The following is a 20587-nucleotide window of genomic DNA, read 5'->3' as shown; positions in this document are numbered from 1 at the left end:
GGCAATACTGATTATTATTATTGCTTTCTTTGCTTATGAATAGATAAAGCATTGAATTAATTCTCTTTGGTTAAGTGTATAGCAATCATTGTAATTTAGCATTAGCTAAATAAGACAAAGAATAGTCACATTGTACCATTCCCACCTCCACATTTAAAGTGTGAGGTTTGGAGCATGCTCAAGGTAAGGGGAAACAAAAACAAGGGCCCCCAATCCTAAGTTAGCATCCAAGAGAAATTCTCACACCTATCTACTCTATTATTTCCTCACAATCCTATCCCTCCATTCTCCTATCCCAGTTTATCACTCTTATGAGTTGTGAACTATCGTTACTGTTGGCTTATACAAGATAGTTGTTACCACAGAGGGAGCAACAGGCTACACATTGCCAAGAGCATGAAGATGCAGAAAAAAGATGCAAACCTTCACACTAGTCGACTCACCAAGCATTTCATAGTCATAGAAAAGTACAGCACAGAAACAGGACCTTTGGTCTAGTCTGTAATGAGCCATTTAAACAGTTTGTTCCCATCGACCTGAACTGGGACCATAGTCTTCCATACCCACTACCATCCATACACCTATCCAAACTTCTCAAATGTAGAAATTGAGCTCACAGGCCCCACTTGCTCTGGAAGCTTGTTCCACATTCTCATGACCCTCTGCATGAAGTTTCACCTCATGTTCCTCTTAAGCTTTTCACCTTTCACCCTTAACCCATGACCTCTATGTGTAGTCCCACCTCCTCAGTGGAAAAAGCCTACTTGCATTTACTCCATCTATACTCATAATCTTTTATGCCTCTATCAAATCTCCTCTTAATCTGCTACAGTCCAAAGAATACAGCCCTAACCTAGTCAAACTTTCCATATAACTCATATCCTCTAGACCTGGCAACATCCTCATAAATTTTCACGGTACTCTTTCAAAATTATTTAAATCTTTCTTGCAGGTAGGTGACCAAAACTGTACACCATACTCCAAATCAGACCTCACCAATGTCTTATACAACTTCAACATAACATCCCATCTCCTGAACTCAGTATTTTGATTTATGAAGGCCCATGTGCCAAAAGCTTTCTTTATGCCCCTATCAACCTGTGATGCCATTTTCAATTAATTATGCACCTCTATTCCCTAATTACTTTGTTCTACAGCAGACCTCAGTGCCCTACCATTCACTGTGTAAGACCTACGCTGGTTGCTCCTATCAAAGTACGATACCTCACATTTGTCTGCATCGAATTCCATCTGATGTTTTTCAGCCTTTTTTCCCCCATCTGGTCCAGATATCGCTGCAAGCTAGGACAGTCTTCCCCACAGTCCAGTGTACCTTCAGTCTTGGTGTCATCTGAAAATATGCTAATCCAGTTAACCACATTATCATCCAGATTATTGATACAGATGACAAACAACAATGGATCCAAAGCTAAGCCCTACACACTCTGCTTGTCACAGACTTCCATTCAGAAAGGCAACCATCTATTATTATTCTCTGGCTTCTCCCACAAAGCCAATGTCTAATCTGATTTATTTCCTCATCTTGAATGTTGAGTGACTGAATCTTCTTGACCAACTTCCTATGCAGAACTTAGTCAAATGCTTTGCTACAGTCTATATAGACAACATCCACTGCCTTACCTTCATCAACTTTCCTAGTAAGTTCCTTCAAAAACACTATTAGATTAGTTAGACATGACCTACCATGCACAAAGCCATGCTGAGTATCCTTAATCAGTCCATGCCTATCCAAATATTCATATATCTGGACCCTTAGAATACCTTCCAATAACTTTCCCACTACTGATGTCAGGCTCCTGGTTTATTTTGGAACAACATTGGCTATCCTCCAAACGTCTGGCACCTCACTGTTGTTCAGAATGATTTAGATATCTCTGCTAGGGCCTCAGCAATTTCTGCACTTGGCTCCCTCAGGGTCTGGGGCAACACCTTGTCAAGCCCTGGGTATTTATCTACCCTAATTTGCCTCAAGGCAGCAAACATCTCCTCCTCTGTAATCCATACAGAGTCGATGAAGTTGATGCTATTTTGCCTTAATTTTATAGACTTTGTCCATCTTCTGAGTAAATGCAGATGCAAAAGATGCATTTAAGATCTCCCCCATCTCTTTTGGCTCTACACCTCGGTTACCATTCATATCTTTCAGGGGACCAATTTTGTCCTTTGCAATCCTTTTGCTCTGAACATGTCTGTAGAACTCCCTGGGATTCTCCTTCACCCTGCCTGCAATCCCACGTCTTCTTTCAACCCTCCTGATTTCTTTCTGAAGTGTTCTCTTGCATTTCTTACACTCTTCATTTGTTCCTACCTGCTAGGCACCTCCTTTTTTTTTAACTCAACCAAGGCCTCAATATCTCTTGAGAACCAAGGTTCTCTTTCACTTTTATTTTGACACTCTCAAAGTTTCACTTTTAAAGGCCTCCCACTTACCAAGTACACCCTTGCCAGAAAACAGCTGTCCCAATCCACACTTGCCAGATCCTTTCTGGTACTATCAAAGTTGGCCTTTCGCCAATTTAGAATCTCAACCTGTGAACCAGACCTATCTTTTTGCAAATTTACTTTGTAACTAATGGCATTCTCTTCGATATAGCTCCTTGCCAGAACTGCAGAATCCAGGAATATCTTTGTACCTTCATTATCTTATCTGAATATCATACCTTGAGTTCTAAGGCCTTCCTTAGACCTCTCCCAAAATTCAGCATGCTTAAGTACATGCACGTAACCCATCAAATTCTTTGATAATAGGAAGCAATCCAGTATCTTGCATAGCAATACAAGAAAACACTTCATTTCAAGTGCCAATTAATGCGTTAACTAGTCTTTTAAAAACATTTATTTTTTTTCTTCTCTAGTGCCCAGAATAAAAGCAAAAAGCACACAAATCAAATAGGTAACATCAGTTGTTGATCACATATATTGTTGTGGTTCCTTTTCACAACTTGTGGCGCATTGAGCAGCATTTTTGTCATTTCCGCAGTATTTTGACTTTTTTTTATAAGGTCAAGTTGCTAGCTTGATGCTCAACTCAGCACAGCTGGAAACCATGCAGGGAAATGGCTGGATTCGAACTTGGGACTATTTGCCTTGAAGTCTGCTGTCGATGGCACTACACCACCAGAAGGCATCATGTATATTGAGACAAGTAATTATGTTGTAGCAGATTTTCAGAATTGCCATAACATTAAGATTTGTTCTCATGATATTGAGAACATTGAAGTCGATTGGTGTTTCACACAGCACTGGCACCTATTGATTATCCTTTAAGTCTTAGACGACTACCTCCTTAACATCACAATAAATTGGAGTAGTTCATAGATTCCTTCAGATCTGTTCTTATCATTCAGTAAGATCAATGCTTGTCCACTGTCATCCAATCCAATTTCCACATTTTAGTCATATTCCACTGTAAGCTTCAACCTGTTTTGGTTTAAGTGTGAGTAATTAGACAATTGTGTACAATGTGATGTAGATGAGTGAGTGTTTTCTTTATTGCTAAATCCAAAATGCTGGCATGCACAAAACTATGCACAATCTGGAAGAAATACAAAAAAAAATTAACGCAGAACAATATAACAAATTCCTTACATTAATTTAAAAAATAGCTCTTTATAGTTATTTTGTTACAAAGAATTTCCAATGTGAAGAATGTTTCCAGAATGGCACTCATGGTTTTTCCGCATTGGCTGTTGTGTCAACGCAGGATGTCCAGTAATTTCCATCAGCTGCATGTCTTTACGCTTCGTTCAATTCACAAGCACTGTATCCCCATGGAAAGAGGTGTGAATTTGAATATTTTTCCACATTAGTTTCTACTTTGTTATACTCATAAATGCCAATCATGGGATTGTCTTTTGTTTTTGGTTTATTATTATTGCCACATGAACTAAGATACAGTAAAAAGCTTGTCTTGCATACTGTTCATACAGATCAAGATCATTATACAGTTCATTGAGGTAGAACTACAGTAGGGAAAACAATAACGATGCGAAATAGAGTGTAAAAACTTCAGCGCAGTGCAGTTCAGGTAAACAATAAAGTGTAAGATCATAACAAGGTATTTTGCAAAATCAAAAATTAAAAGTCCATCTTATTATTCAGGAGGTCTGTTCAAGAGTCTAACAACAGCAGAATAGAAACTGTCATTGGGCTTAGTGGTATGTGTTTTCAGGATTTATATCTTGTCCCTGATGGGAGAGGGGAGAATAGAGAACATCTGGGGTCGGTGGGGTATTCGTTTATGCTGGCCGCTTTACTGAGGCAGTGAGAAGTAGAGAAAGAATCCATAGAGGGGAAGCTGGCTTCCATGATGTGCTGAGCTGTGTCCACAACACTCTGCAGTGCTTTTTATCATGTGCAAAGCAGTTGGCACACCAAGCTGTTGTGCATCCATATAGAATGCTTTCCATAGAACATCAATAAAAATTAGTAAGGATTGATGCCTCTTGGATGCTTAGCTTCCTGAGGAAGTAGTGGCATTAGTGAGCTTTCTTGGCCATGGTATCAACGTGTTTGGACCAGGACAGGCTGTTGGTAATGGTGACGTTGGTGAAGGAGCTTGAAGCTGTCAAGTCACTCAACATCCACACTGTAGTTTTAGACGGGAGCATGTGCATCATTCCCCTTCCTGAAGTCAATGAAGAGCTCTTGTGTTTTGTTGACATTGAGGGGAAGGTCTCTGGAAGCCACATATAAATAGGTTGCACAAAAACAAATGTAGTTTGTTGTTTTCCTGTCAACGAATGAGGCAGATTGCAGTTTTGTAGATACAAAGTTCTTGTTTCCTAGATTTTACTTTAGCAAGAACAGTATGGATGATTTTCTTTGGCTTTGCACAAACTTCCCTTTTATTCCAAGAACACACACAAAATACTGGAGGAACTCTGCAGGCCAGGCAGCATCTATGGAAAAAGTACAGTCAACGTTTTGGGCCGAAACCCTTCGGCAGAACTGGAGAAAAAAAGCGGAGGATTAGATTTAAGAGATGGGGGAAGGTGAGAGAGAACCACCAGGTGACAGGTGAAACCTGGAGGGGAAGGGAGGAAAATGGGTGAAACCTAAACGGAACAGGATGAAGTAAAGAGCTAGGAAGTTGATTGGTGAGACGAGCTGAGGGGGGGAAAGAATATCCCTCTCTCACCAATCAAATTCCCAGCTCTTCACTTCATCTCTCCCCCTCCGGGTATAACCTACCACCTGGCGGTTCTCTCACCTCCCCCACCTTTCAAATCCACTCCTCAGCTTTTTTTCTCTAGTCCTGTCTAAGGGTTTCAGCCCAAAATGTCAACTGTACTTTTTTTCCCCACAGACGCTGCCTGCCTGCTGAGTTCCTCCAGCATTTTGAGGTTTTTGCTCAGATTTCCAGCATCTGCAGATTTGCTCCTGCTTCTCTTTTATTCTTTGGTTTGTAGTCAGGAATGTGTGACTTTGTAATATGTGGTACACAAGCAGTTTGTAACTACCACCTATTTATCAATGCTCATGTCTCATGATACATTTAGGAAAAAAAAGTTTAAAAATGATAAGAATCACAGAAATCACATAAATTTATCAATTTAATCAATAAAGTGACATCTGTTCACCTTGTGTTTAACCAATGTATTCCTGGGAATCATATATTCATCTTTCACAAGCTCTGCCCAGCTTTCTGATCTATATCCTGCTATACCCTTAGATAACCTTCGTGTTATCCATAACACCTCCAATTTTTATATTATCGGCACACTCACTAATCATATCCTCTACATTCACATCAGAATTGTTACTATAAAGCACAAAAGGTAGAGGTCCTAACACTGATCATTATGATGCTCTACCAGCCATACAGTAATCAAAACACATCCTTCAGTCTACAATGTCTACAATATATTAAAAGCATAATGCAATCACATTCTTGCACAAGGTCAATTTGTGCAATTTTCATAGTCAATATGCAACATGAGTAGAGGAAGTATCCACTGTGACTTGTTTACATTTTTTTACAACTCAACCACTGTTATACAAGGGTATAGAACAACTAACTGTCCAGAACAATATCATGCTTTCTCTTAGAATCACACACAAAATGCTGGAGGAACTCAGCAGGCCAGGCAGCGTATATGGAAAACAGTACAGTCAACATTTCGGGCCAAGACCCTTCCTCAGGACCGGAGAAAAAAAAAAGATGAGGAGTCAGACTCATGAGGCTAGTAGTATCAGTTTTAAACAATGAGTGACACGAAAGATAACCAGCAGAATTTGGCTTCTTAAGCTGATAGGAGTCATACTCTTTCAGTGGTTCTTAACCATCTAGTAAGCTGCATGCTGTTGGAATTGTTATACACCCAAACAACAGGTTATGATCAGTTACATCTTCAAAGTTATCATTCAGGTAGATGTCTCCCCCAAGTAACAGGCAACCCTTCTGATTGAATTGCATTGACTTTGTTTCTTATATCCTTCACATACATGAGTAAAAATCTTTATATTATATCTCTGTCTCGGTCGGTGTTGGGGCCGCTTCTTTTTACGATGTATATCGATGATTTGGATTATGGATTAAATGGTTTTGTGGCCAAGTTTGCAGATGACACCAAGACAGGTGGAGGAGCAGGAAATGTTGAAGACACGGAAAGGTTGCAGAGAGACTTAGTCAGTTTAGGAAAGTGGGCAAAGAAATGGCAGATGAGATACAACGTTGACAAATGTAGGGTTGTACATTTCGGAAGAAAAAATAATCGGGCAGATTATTATTTAGATGGGGAGAAAATTCAAAAATCGGAAGTGCAAAGGGACTTGGGGGTCCTCGTGCAGGATACCCTAAAGGTTAACCACCAAGTTGGATTGGCAGTAAGGAAAGCGAATGTTATGTTGGCATTCATTTCAAGAAGAATAGTGTGTAAGAGTAAGGAGGTGTTGATGAGGCTCTATGGGGCATTAGTGAGACCTCATTTGGAATACTGTGTGCAGTTTTGGGCCCCCATCTTAGAAAGGATATACTGATGTTGGAGAGAGTTCAGAGAAGATTTACGAGGATGATTCCTGGAATGCAGGGGCTAACATATGAGGAGCGTCTGTCGGCTCTTGGATTGTATTCATTAGAGTATAGAAGAATGAGAGGGGATCTCATAGAAACGTTTCAAATGTTGAAAGGGTTGGACAGAGTAGATGTGGAAAGGTTGTTTCCCTTGGTGGGTGAGTCCAGGACAAGAGGCCATAGTCTTAGAATTAGAGGGTACCCAGTTAAAACAGAGATGAGGAGAAATTTTTTTAGCCAGATGGTCGTGGATTTGTGGAATTCGTTGCCACATATGGCTGTGGAGGCCCGATCATTGAGGGTGTTTAAGGAGGAGATTGACAGGTATCTAATTAGTCAGGGTATCAAGGGATATGGGGAAAAAGCCAGAAATTAGAACTAGATGGGTGAATAGTTTAGCTCATGGGGGGGCTGCGGAGCAGACTCGATGGGCCGAATGGCCTACTTCTGCTCCTTTGTCTTGTGATCTTGTCTAAATGTGCAATGTGTAATCATAGTAATTTATAATAAATAGAACAGTCAATGTAACATAGAAATACACTCAAATGAGCGTGAGTTAATCAGTCTGATGGCCTGGTGGAAGAAGCTTCTTTGAGAACATAATGAGTGCAGTGAATAGAGGGGAACACGTGGATGTCATATACTTGGATTTCCGGAAGGCATTCGATAAGGTGCCGCACAAGAGACTTAAAAATAAGATACAGATGCATGGAGTCGGAGGAAGTGTACTGGCATGGATAATGGATTGGTTAACCAATAGAAGGCAGAGTTGGTATAAATGGGTGTTTCTTCAGTTGGCGGTCAGTGGTGAGTGAGGTGCCGCAAGGGGTCGGCGCTGGGCCCACAGTTGTTTACCATTTACATGGATGATTTGGAAAAGAGGATTCAGTGTAGTGTACCAAAATTTGCTGATGACACTAAACTGAGTGGAAAAACAAATTGTACAGAGGATGTGCAGAGTCTGAAGAGGAATATAGATAGGTTAAGTGAGTGGGCCAGGGTCTAGCAGATGGAATACAATGTTAGAAAATGCGAGATCAACCACTTTGGAAAGAATAATACAAGAGCAGATTATTATTTAAATGGTGAAAGATTGTTGTGTAGACAGAGTAGATGTGGAAAGGTTGTTTCCCTTGGTGGGTGAGTCCAGGACAAGAGGCCATAGTCTTAGAATTAGAGGGTACCCAGTTGTTGTTGTGCAGAGCATGTTGGGTGTGCTTGTTCATGAATCACAAAAAGTTGGTTTGCAGGTACAACAGGTTATTAAGAAGGCAAATGGAATGTTGGCCTTCATTGCTGGAGGAATTGAATTCAAGAGCAGGGTACTGGTAAGGCCGCAACTGGAGTACTGTGTGCAATTCTGGTCTCCATACTTGAGGAAGGATATACTGGCTTTGGCGGCAGTGCAGAGGAGGTTCACCAGGTTGATTCCAGGGATGAAGGGGTTAACCTATTACGCGAGATTGAATCGCCTGGGACTATTCTCTCTGGAGCTCAGAAGAATGAGAGAGGATCTTACAGAAACATACAAAATTCTGAAAGGGATACATAAGATAGAAGTAGGAAAATTGTTTCCATTGGTAGGTGAGACTAGAACTAGGGAACATTGCCTCAAGATTCAGGGGAGAAGATTTAGGATGGAGATGAGGAGAAACTGTTTTTTCCCAGAGAGTGGTGAATCTGTGGAATTTTCTGCCCAGGGAAACAGTTGTGGCTTCCTAAGTATATTTAAGAAACAGTTAGATAGGTTTTCACATAGTAAGGGAATTAAGGGTTATGGGGAAAAGGCAGATAGATGGATCTGAGTTTACGGACAGGTCAGCCATGATCTTATTGAATGGCGGGGCAGGCTCAATGGGCCAGATGGCCTACTCCTGCTCCTATTTCTTAAGTTCTTATGTAAGCTGTCCCAGAACCTGTTGGTCCTGGTTATTATGCTGCGGTACCATTTCCTGGATGGTAGCAGCTGGAATAGATTGTGGTTGGGGTGACTAGGGTCCCAAATGATCCTCCAGGCCCTTTTTTTCACACCTGTCCTTGTAAGTGTCCTGAATCATGGGAAGTTCACAACTTCAGATGCGCTGGGCTGTCTGGATCACTCTCTGGAGAATCCAGTGATTAAGGGAGGTACAGTTCCCATACCTGGCAGTGATGCAGTCAGTAACAATGCTCTCAATTGTGCCCCTGTAGAAAGTTCTTAGGATTTGGAGGCCCATACCAAAGTTCCTCAACCATCTGAGATGAAAGAGGTGCTGTTGTGCCCTTTTCACCACACAGCTAGTGTGTACAGACCACGTGAGCTCCTCGGTGATATGGATACCGAGGAACTTAAAGCTCTTCACCCCTCTCAACCCCAGATCCATTGATGTCAATTGGGATTAGCCAGTCTCCATTCTTCCTGTAATCCACAACCAGCTCCTTTGTTTTTGCGACATTGAGGAAGAGGTTGTTTTCTTGACACTGCAGTCGGCCCTCCTTATCCATGAGGGATTGGTTCCGAGACCCCCCACGGATACCAAAAAACGTGGATGCTCAAGTCCCTTATTTAACCTGTCTCAGTACCCAGGGTGGACTTCAGGACCCAGGGCAGCACAGGACTCGCCGCCCTCAGTATTTCTGTTCCGTTGACTTATAATACCTAATACAATGTAAATGCTATGTAAACAGTCTATATACTGTATTGTTTCGGGAATAATGACAAGAAAAAAGTCTGTACATGTTCAGTACAGACACAACCTTCGTAGCTCTTCTGGGAACACTGATGCTGCCTTGGCATCAGCTGATGCCAATTCTCCCATGATCTTTATGTTCTCAAGGCTGTAGCGCTTTACATAGCCAGCCAGCTAGCTTCTTTCTGCTTCATTGTATGAATGCTCGATTTGTTCTTACCGACCTTACGGCTCACTTCGGAATGCGACATGCCACTTTTCAAAAGATCTAATATTTCTAATTTCTCGGTGAGAGATCACGTTACCCCTCTCAACCCCAGATCCATTGATGTCTCTCAGCCTTTGAGGAATTGCTTTGACCACATAGTTGCTTTTTAGGATTTTTTCACAGAAACTAAGTAGCGAACAAATGAGTTGCGAGGTGAACAATGCTCAAACGAGTGCTGGAGAGAGAACTTCCGAGTTTTCCCGATTCGCGGTTGGTTGAATTCGCGCATGCGGAACTCGCGGATAAGGAAGGCCGACTGTACTGTGTCAGAGAGATGACTTCTTTCCTTTAGGCCAAAGAATGGTAGTGTCATCAGTGAATTTAATTATTAGCAGATTAGAGCTGTGGATGGCAACACAGTCATGGGTATACAGGGAGAAAAGGAGAAGACTTAGTACACAGCCCTGTGGGGCTCCTGTATTGAGAGTCAGAGGGGTGGAGGTGAGGGAGCCCACTCTTACCACCTGCCGGCGATCTGTCAGGAAGTCCAGGATCCAGCTGCACAAGGCAGGGTCAAGGCCGAGGTCTCTGAGCTTCCTGTCGAGCCTGGATGGAATTATGGTGTTGAATGCTGAACTGTAGTCCAACAACAGCATTCGCACATAAGCATCCTTCTTCTGTAGATAATTATGTAATGCTTCTGCAAATTGTAGCAATTTATTTGCCATCATGACAATTAGTATTTGACTGCTTTGTTTCTGTGGCAGAAAAAAACATGCTAATTATCTTTTAAATTTGCATCTACTTTGGTTATATGGTTATATGGTGAAGGGTGCTCTCACAATATAGTCTGAAGCTCTGAGAAACAGCAATTCTGAAACAGTAACATAAGGAATTCTGCAGATGCTGGAAATTCAAGCAACACACATCAAAGTTACTGGTGAACACAGCAGGCCAGGCAGCATCTATAGGAAGAGATACATTCGAAGTTTCAGGCTAAGATCCTTCGTCAGGACTAACTGAAAGAAGAGCTAGAAAGAGATTTGAAAGTGGCAGGGGGAGGGGCAGATCCAAAATGATAGGAGAAGACAGGAGGGGGAGGGATGGAGCCAAGAGCTGGACAGTTGATTGGCAAAAGGGATATGAGAGGATCATGGGACAGGAGGCCCAGGGAAAAAGAAAAAGGGGAGGGGGGGAATCCAAAGGATGGGCAAGGGCTATAGTGAGAGGGACAGAGGGAGAAAAAGGAGAGAGAGAGAGAGAAAGAATGTGTGTATGTAAATAAATAACGGATGGAGTACGAGGGGGAGGTGGGGCATTAGCGGAAGTTAGAGAAGTCAATGTTCATGCCATCAGGTTGGAGGCTACCCAGACAGAATACGAGGTGTTGTTCCTCCAACCTGAGTGTGGCTTCATCTTTACAGTAGAGGAGGCCGTGGATAGACATATCAGAATGGGAATGGGACGTGGAATTAAAATGTGTGGCCATTGTCTGCCTGCTTTCTCTGGCGGACAGAGCGTAGGTGTTCAGCGAAACGATCTCCCAGTCTGCGTCGGGTCTCGCCAACATATAGAAGGCAACATCGGGAACACCGGACGCAGTATATCACCCCAGCCGACTCACAGGTGAAGTGTTGCCTCACCTGGAAGGACTATCTGGGGCCCTGAATAGTGGTAAGGGAGGAAGTATAAGGGCATGTGTAGCACTTGTTCCGCTTACAAGGATAAATGCCAGGAGGGAGATCGGTGGGGAGGGATTGGGGGGACGGATAGACAAGGGAGTCACGTAGGGAGCGATCCCTGCACAAAGCCGGGGGGGGGCGGGGAGGGAAAGATGTGCTTAGTGGTGGGATACCGTTGGAGGTGGCGGAAGTTACTGAGAATAATATGTATAATATGTTGGACCCAGAGGCTGGTGGGGCGGTAGGTGAGGACAAGGAGAACCCTATTCCTAGTGGGGTGGCGGGAGGATGGAGTGAGAGCAGATGTGCATGAAATAGGGGAGATGCATTTGAGAGCAGAGTTGATGGTGGAGGAAGGGAAGCCCCTTTCTTTAAAAAAGGAGGAGATCTCCTTCGTCCTGGAATGAAAGGCCTCATCCTGAGAGCAGATGTGGCGGAGATGGAGGAATTGCGAGAAGGGGATGGCATTTTTGCAAGAGACCGGGTGAGAAGAGGAATAGTCCAGATAGCTGTGAGAGTCAGTAGGTTTATAGTAGACATCAGTAGATAAGCTGTCTCCAGAGATAGAGACAGAAAGATCTAGAAAGGGGAGGGAGGTGTCGGAAATGGACCAGGTAAACCTGAGGGCAGGGTGAAAGTTGGAGGCAAAGTTAATGAAGTCAACGAGCTCAGCATGCGTGCAGGAAGCAGCGCCAATGCAGTCGTCGATGTAACGAAGGAAAAGTGGGAGACAGATACCAGAATAGGTTTGGAACATAGATTGTTCCACAAAGCCAACAAAAAGGCAGGCATAGCTAGGACCCATACGGGTGCCCATAGCTACACCTTTAGTTTGGAGGAAGTGGGAGGAGCCAAAGGAGAAATTATTAAGAGTAAGGACTAATTCCGCTAGATGGAGCAGAGTGGTGGTAGAGGGGAACTGGTTAGGTCTGGAATCCAAAAAGAAGCGGAGAGCTTTGAGACCTTCCTGTTGGGGGATGGAAGTATATAGGGACTGGAACTTAAAATCATCGAAAAGTTTAAGAGTGTGAGAAGTGTCATTATCATAGGTGGGAAGGGGTTGAACAGGGGGGGGGGATAAAACAGTGTCGAGGTATGCAGAAATGAGTTTGGTGGGGCAGGAGCAAGCTGAGACAATAGGTCTGCCAGGACAGGCAAGTTTGTGGATCTTGGGTAGGAGGTAGAAACGGGAAGTGCAGGGTGTGGGAACTATAAGGTTGGTAGCAGTGGATGAGAGAGCCCCTGAGCGGATAAAGTTGGTGATGGTGTGGAAGACAATAGCCTGGTGCTCCTTAGTGGGGTCACAATCCAGGGGTAAATAAGAGGAGATATCCATGAGTTGATGTTGTGCCTCGGCAAGGTTGAGGTCAGTATGCCAGACTACAACAGCACCCCCCTTATCGGCGGGTTTTATAGTAAGGTTAGGATTAGTGCGGAGGGAGTGGAGAGCAGAGCGTTCGGAAGGAGTAAGGTTGGAATGGGAACAAGGTGCAGTGAAGTCAAGATGGTTGATGTCCCGTCAGCAGTTAGCTATAAAGAGATCCAGAGCAGGCAGAAGACCAGAGTGGGGTGTCCATGAAGAAGAGGAGGGTTGAAGACGGGAGAAGGGGTCATCGGTGGGGGTGGAAGAGTCCTTGCCAAAGAAGTGGGCTCGGAGACGGCGGAAGAAGAGTGCCACGTCATGGCGAACGTGGAACTCGCTGAGGTGTGAGCGAAGGGGGACAAAGGTGAGGCTTTTACTGAGGACAGAGCGTTCTGCCTCAGACAGTTGAAAGTCAGAGGGGATGGTAAAGACCTGGCACGGATGAGAGCTGGGATCGGGGGTGGGGAGGGGAGAGGCTGGGGGTGTCAGTGGAGAGGGGAGGGTTGGGGTGAGAAGAAGATGGAGCCTCTGAGGGCCTAGGAGCTGACGGTGGGATCTGAGGGAGACGGGGTTGCAGAACGGTGGTGGGGGAAGGGGAGACGGGAATCACAACAGCAGTACATAAGGACCCGGCCTGGAGTTCAAGGCTGGAGTCGCAGTTGGTGGATGCGCAATCACTTTGAAGGGGTCCATGGTCATTGCTGGAGTCCGGGTTTTGAATCTGAAACGGTTGAGCATTCCACACGACTAACATAATTTCCCTTTAGCTTTCTGAGAATGGCTGTCATCACACTGAGACACATGATTAAGTTATTTTTTCACTTTTGAATCTATTCACAATCGCATCTTATGGTCCTTTCTACCTTAACTGCTCTATTCTCTGAAAGTGACAATGTTCCTGCTAACTCAAGCACCTCAAACACTTTGATATCCTTTTCAAAAGCTATTCGCTAAAGTTGCTTCAATGTACTGAACTTTCAGTTTACACACAAGATCAAAACATTAACATTTGACAATGATGTCTTAGATGTCTCAGAAGTAAATTAGATTAGATTATGAGGATACTCAGCCCTCGTTTATTGTCATTTAGAAATGCATGCATTAAAAAATGATACAACGTTCCTCCAGAATGATATCACAAGAAAACACATGACAAACCAAGACTAAAACTGACGAAACCACATAATTATAACATATAGTTACAACAGTGCAAAGCAAAACCATAATTTGATAAAGAGCAGACCATGGGCACACTAAAAAAAAAGTCTTAAAGTCCCGATAGACTCAACATCTCACGCAGGCGGCAGAACCTCCAAACGCCGCCAACTTACCGATGCAGCACCACTGCAAGCACCCAACCGCAGTGGACTCGTCTAAAACTTCGAGCCTTCGACCAGCCCCTCCAACACAGCCTCTCCGAGCACCATTCTCTGCCGAGCGCTTCCACCCCGCCCCGGCCGCCGAGCAACAAGCAAAGCCCAGGACTCGGGGCCTTTTCCTCCGGAGATTCTGGACCACACAGTAGCAACAGCAGTGAAGCAGGCATTTCAGAAGTTTCACCAGATGTTCCTCCGTGCTCTCACATCCGTCTCCATCAAAGCAGGATTGTGCACGGCACCCTACTTGACAAATAACAGACATCACCACCAGAGTGGCCGCTGTGAGCTGCGTCGTACCTCCATCTTCTCCGTCTTTGTTTATCCAAAATTGTTTCTTTTACATCTTGCCTTTAATCAGAACAAGAGTCAGGTTTATTAACACAGGAGCGTAGTCATCGTGCCAGTGACCCAGGTTCAATTCTGCCGCGCTCTGTCACGAGATATGCCTTTTATGCAGCTTTTGCTTTTATATTGGATCATGCGCCATAGCTATCTTGTAACTCTTCACCACTGTTGTGGAATTAGAATGCACTTCTTTCTTACATTACCAAAGAAAGCTTGGTGTGCAAATTCATTTAATGTTGTTGGGCACATCTACCACCACCTTAATAGTTTGCGAATGTAGCACTGGTATTTCAGAACCATAAAGCATTACAGTTTATTGAAGTATATATTCCTGATCAAATCACACAAAATGATGGAGGAACTCAACAGGTCAGGCTGTACCTATAGAAATGAAGAAACAGTCAACATTTCAGACCGAGACCCTTCTTCAGGACTGGAAAGATGGGAGAGGAGGAGGAGGATAGCCAGAATGTGATAGGTGAAGCCAAATAGGTAGGAAAGGTAAAGAGTTGGAGAAGAAGGAAATTGATAGGAGAGGAGAGTGAACCATAGGAGTAGAGGAAGGCAAAGGGGACCTAGGGGGAGATGACTGGCAGGTGAGAAGAATGCAAGAAGCCAGAATGTGGAATAGAAGAGGGGAAAAGGGGGAAAATTTGTTTTAACCAGAGAGAGAAATCTATATTCACGCCATCAGGTAGGAAGCTACCCAAACAGAATACAAGGTCTTGCTCCTCAACCCTGAGGGTAGCCTCATCTTGGCACAAAAGGCAACAATGCCTGCCTTTTCACTGGCAACGTACAACAGTCCATGTTCCAAACCTTCCCCGGTAATGCTCTGCAACTCTTCCTCTGCTATACTGAATACCACATTGGTGCTGCTTCATGCCAAACTCGTCAATTTCATCAACTTTGCTTCTAACTTCCACCTTGCCTTTTCATTCTCTTTTTCCATTCCTGACAACTCTCTCACCTTTCTCGATCTCTCTGTCTCCATCTCTGGAGACAAATTGTTAGCCGGCATCTTTTAAAAACTTACCAATTCCACAATTATCTCGACGATTCCTCTTCCCACCCTGTCTCATGAAAAAATACTATGCCCCTTTTCAGTTCATTCATCTCTACAGCATCTGTACCTAGGACACAGCTTTACATTCCAGGACAGTAGAGATGTCCTTAGAACCACAGAACCATAGAATATTACAGCACAGAAACAGACCTTTTCGCCCTTCTTGGCTGTGCCAAACCACTTTTCTGCCTGGTCCCACCGACCTACACCTGGACCATATCCCTCCATACACTTCTCATCCATGTACCTGTTCAAGTTTTTCTTAAATGTTAAAAGTGAGCCTGCATTTACCACTTCATCTGGCGGCTCATTCCACACTCCAACCATTCTCTGTGTGAAAAAGCCTCCCCGCAATGTTCCCTTTAAACTTATCCCCCTTCACCCTTAACCATGTCTTCTGGTTTTTTTCTCCCCTAGCCTCAGTGGAAAAAGCCTGCTTGCATTCAGTCTATCTATACCCATCATAATTTTATATACAGTACCTCTATCAAATCTCCCTTCGTTCTTCTACAGGGAATAAAGTCCGAACCTATTCAACCTTTCTCTGTAATAGTTTCTCAAGTCCCGGCAACACCCTTGTAAACCTTCTCTGCACTCTTTCAACCTTATTAATATCCTTCTTGTAATTTAGTGACCAAAACTGCACACAATACTCCAAATTCAACCTCACCATAACATTCGAACACTTATACTCAATACTTTGATTTATAAAGGCCAATGTATCAAAAGCTCTCTTTACAACCCTATCTACCTGTGACGCCACTTTTTAGAGAATTTTGTATCTGTATTCCCAGATCTCTCTGTTCTACTGCACTCCTCAGTGCTCTACCATTTACCTTGTATGTTCTACCTTGGTTTGTCCTTCCAAAGTGTAATACCTCACACTTGTGTGTATTAAACTTCATCTGCCATTTTTCAGCCCATTTTTCCAGCTGGTCCAAATCCCTCTGCAACTTTGAAAACCTTCCTCACTGTCCACTACACCTCCAATCTTTGTATCATCAGCAAATTTGCTGATCCAATTTACCACATTATCATCCAGATCATTGATATAGATGACAAATAACAATGGACCCAGCACTGATCCCTGTGGCACACCACTCGTCACAGGCCTCCACTCTGAGAAGCAATCCCCCACTACCACTCTCTGGCTTCTTCCATCAAGCCAATATCTAATCCAATTTACTACCTCTCTATGTATACCTAGCGACTGATTCTTCCTAACTAACCTCCCATGCGGGACCTTGTCAAAGGCCTTACTGAAGTCCATGTAGACAATATCCACTGCCTTCCCTTCATCCACTTTCCTGGTAACCTCCTCGAAAAACTCCAATAGATTGGTTAAGCATGACCTACCATGCACAAAGCCACGTTGACTCTCCCTAATAAGTCCCTGTCTATCCAAATACTTGTAGATCCTACCTCTCAGTACTCCTTCCAATAATTTACCTACTACCAACATCAAACCTACTGGCCTATAATTTCCCGGATTACTTTTAGAGCCTTTTTTAAATAACAGAACAACATGAGCTATCCTCTAATCCTCCAGCAACTCACGCGTAGATACCAACATTTTAAATGTATCTACCAGGGCCTCTGCAATTTTAACACTAGTCTCCTTCAAGGTCCGAGGGAATACCCTGTCAGGTCCTAGGGATCTATCTACTCTGATTTGCCTCAAGATAGCAAGCACCTCCTCCTCTTCAATCTGTATAGGTTCCATGACCTCACTACTTGCTTGCCTTATTTCCATAGACTCCACATCAGTTTCCTTAGTAAATACAGATGCAAAAAACCCATTTAAGATCTCCGCCATTTCTTTTGGTTCCATACATAGCCGACCACTCTGATCTTCAAGAGGACCAATTTTATCCCTTACTATCCTTTTGCTCTTAATATACATGTAGAAACTCTTTCGATATCCTTCACCTTGACTGCCAAAGCAACCTCATGTCTTCTTTTAGCTCTCCTGATTTCTTTCTTAAGTATTTTTTGCACTTTTTATACTCCTCAAGCACCTAATTTGCTCCGTTTCCTGTACATGTCATACATCTCTCTCTTCTTATCAGAGTTCCAACATCCCTTGAGAACCTAGGTTCCTTATTCCTATTCACTTTGCCTTCAATCCTGACAGTAACATACAAACTCTGCAGTCTCAAAATTTCTCCTTCTTCTTCAAAGAACAAGGTTTCTCTTCCTCCACCATTAATGCTGCCCTTGCTCGCATCTCCTCCATTTTCTAAATATCCACACTCACCTTATCTTCCCACTGCCTTAACAGTGACAAAGTTCCTCTTGTCCTTACCTACCACCCCATGAGAATCTGCATCCAACACATCATCCTCTGCTGTGTCCACCATCTCCAAAGGGCTCCAACCACTAAATATATCTTTATCTTTCACTTAGATTATTATTTAAATAGTGAAAGATTGTAGCATGCTTTTTTGCAGAGGGACTTGGGAGTGCCTGTTCATGAATCACAAAAAGTTGGCTTGCAGGTACAACAGGCTATCAAGAAGGCAAACGGAATGTTGGCCTTCATTGCTAGAGGGATTGAATTTAAGAGCAGGGAGGTCATGCTGCAACTATACAGGGTACTGGTAAGGCCGCAACGGGAGTACTGTGTGCAGTTCTGTTCTTCATACTTGAGGAAGGATATACTGGCTTTGGAGGAGGTGCAGAGGAGGCTCACCAGGTTGATTCCAGGGATAAAGGGGTTAATATATGAGGAGAGATTGAGTCGCCTGGGACTATACTCTCTGGAATTCAGAAGAATGAGAGGGGATCTTATAGAAACATACAAATTTTGAAAGGGATAGGTAAGATAGAAATAGGAAAGTTGTTTCCATTAGTAGGTGAGACAAAAACTAGGGGACATTGCCTCGGGGAATGAAGATTTAGGACGGAGATGAGGAGGAACTGTTTTTCCCAGAGATTGGTGAATCTATGGAATTCTCTGCCCAGGGAAGCAGTTGAGGCTTCTTCACTAAATATATTTAAGATACAATTAGATAGGTTTTTACATAGTAAGGGAATTGAGGATTAAGGGGAAATGGCAGGTTGATGGAGCTGAGTTTACGGACAGATCAGCCATGATCTTATTGAATGGTGGGGCAGGCTCGATGGGCCGGATGTTACGTTCTTACATACTACCCCCACCCCCCCCCCCCGCTTTCCACAGAAATCGCTCCCTCCATGATTCCCTTGAACATTTGTCCCTCCCCACTAACCTCCCTCAGGGCACTTATCCCTGCAAGTAGCCAAAGTGTTACACCTGCCCATTCACCTCCATTTAGGGCACTAAACAGTCCATCCAGATGAGGCAACACACCTGACCTGCAAATCTGCTGGGGTAATCTAATGCGTCCAATGCTCCCGATGTGGCCTCCTCTCAATTGATTAATTACCTGACTGGCAGACCACAGTACGTGTGCTTGCAACACTGTGTGTCCGACAGAGTGATCAGCAGCACTGGGGCTCCACAGAGGACTGTCTTGTCTCCCTTTCTCTTCACCATTTACACCTCGGACTTCAACTACTGCACAGAGTCTTGTCATCTTCAGAAGTTTTCGGATGACTCTGCCATAGTTGGATGCATCAGCAAGGGAGATGAGGTTGAGTACAGGGCTACGGTAGGAAACTTTGTCACATGGTGTGAGCAGAATTATTTGCAGCTTAATGTGAAAAAGACTAAGGAGCTGGTGGTAGACCTGAGGAGAGCTAAGGTACCGGTGACCCCTATTTCCATCCAGGAGGTCAGTGTGGACATGGTGGAGGATTACAAATACCTGGGGATACAAATTGACAATAAACTGGACTGGTCTAAGAACACTGAGGCTATCTACAAGAAGGGTCAGAGCCGTCTCTATTTCCTGATGAGACTGAGGTCCTTTAACATCTGCCAGACGATGCTGAGGATGTTCTACGAGTCTATGGTGGCCAGTGCTATCATGTTTGCTGTTGTGTGCTGGGGCACCAGGCTGAGGGTAGCAGACACCAACAGAATCAACAAACTCATTCGTAAGGCCAGTGATGTTGTGGGGATGGAACTGGACTCTCTGACGGTGGTGTCTGAAAAGAGGATGCTGTCCAAGTTGCATGCCATCTTGGACAATGTCTCTCATCCACTACATACTGTACTGGTTGGGCACAGGAGAACATTCAGCCAGAGATTCATTCCACTGACATGCAACACAGAGCGTCATAGGAAGTCATTCCTGCCTGTGGCCATCAAACTTGACAACTCCTCCCTTGGAGGGTCAGACACCCTGAGCCAATAGACTTATTTCCTGGCCTAATTCACATATTACTATTTAATTATTTATGGTTTTATTATTATTTAATTATTTATGGTGCAACTGTAATGAAAAGCAATTTCCCCCAGGATCAATAAAGTATGACTATGACTAAATGGAGAGACAGGTCGTAAATTGGGGAACTGCTTTGTTGAGCGTCTCTGCTCCATCCACCAAATGCAGAACTTCCTCGTAGCCAAACATTATAATTCCAGTTCCAATTCCCACATGTCGGTCTACGGTCTCCTCTTGTGCCAAGACAATGCTACGCTCAGGGTGGAGGAGCAACACCTTATATTCCAATATTGCATGAATATTGATTTCTTCTTCTAGTAAAAAAAATTCCCCCCCCCCTTTGCTACTGTTACCAACTCTGGCCTCTTACCTCTTCTCACCTGTCTATCACCTCCCCGCTATGTCCCCTCCTCCTTCCCTTTTACCTATGGTCCACTCTCCTCTCCTATCAGATTACTTCCTCTCCAGCCCTTTATCTTTCTTACCCACCAGGCTTCACCCAACACCTTTGGGCTACTCTCCTCCCCCC

The 20587-nt window shown here is 43.7% G+C and overlaps 1 protein-coding gene across 7 annotated transcripts in view; it reads right to left on the bottom strand.

Moving 5' to 3' along the window:
• Positions 1 to 20587, bottom strand: part of LOC134338213 (adhesion G protein-coupled receptor B2-like) — a 1212788-nt gene that overhangs the window by 1153492 nt on the left and 38709 nt on the right. The window contains exon 1 of one of the 7 annotated variants that reach the window (XM_063033889.1): positions 14290 to 14532. The exons of the other annotated variants lie outside the window; for them this stretch is intronic. The gene's annotated coding sequence lies outside the window, so the exon portion shown is untranslated. Of the gene's footprint in view, positions 1 to 14289; positions 14533 to 20587 lie in introns of those variants that run through there. 7 annotated transcript variants of the gene reach the window in all.

This window comes from Mobula hypostoma, chromosome 26 (genome assembly GCF_963921235.1).
Source record: "Mobula hypostoma chromosome 26, sMobHyp1.1, whole genome shotgun sequence".
Classification (NCBI taxonomy): domain Eukaryota; kingdom Metazoa; phylum Chordata; class Chondrichthyes; order Myliobatiformes; family Myliobatidae; genus Mobula; species Mobula hypostoma.
This window is presented reverse-complemented; position numbering and strand designations above follow the sequence as displayed.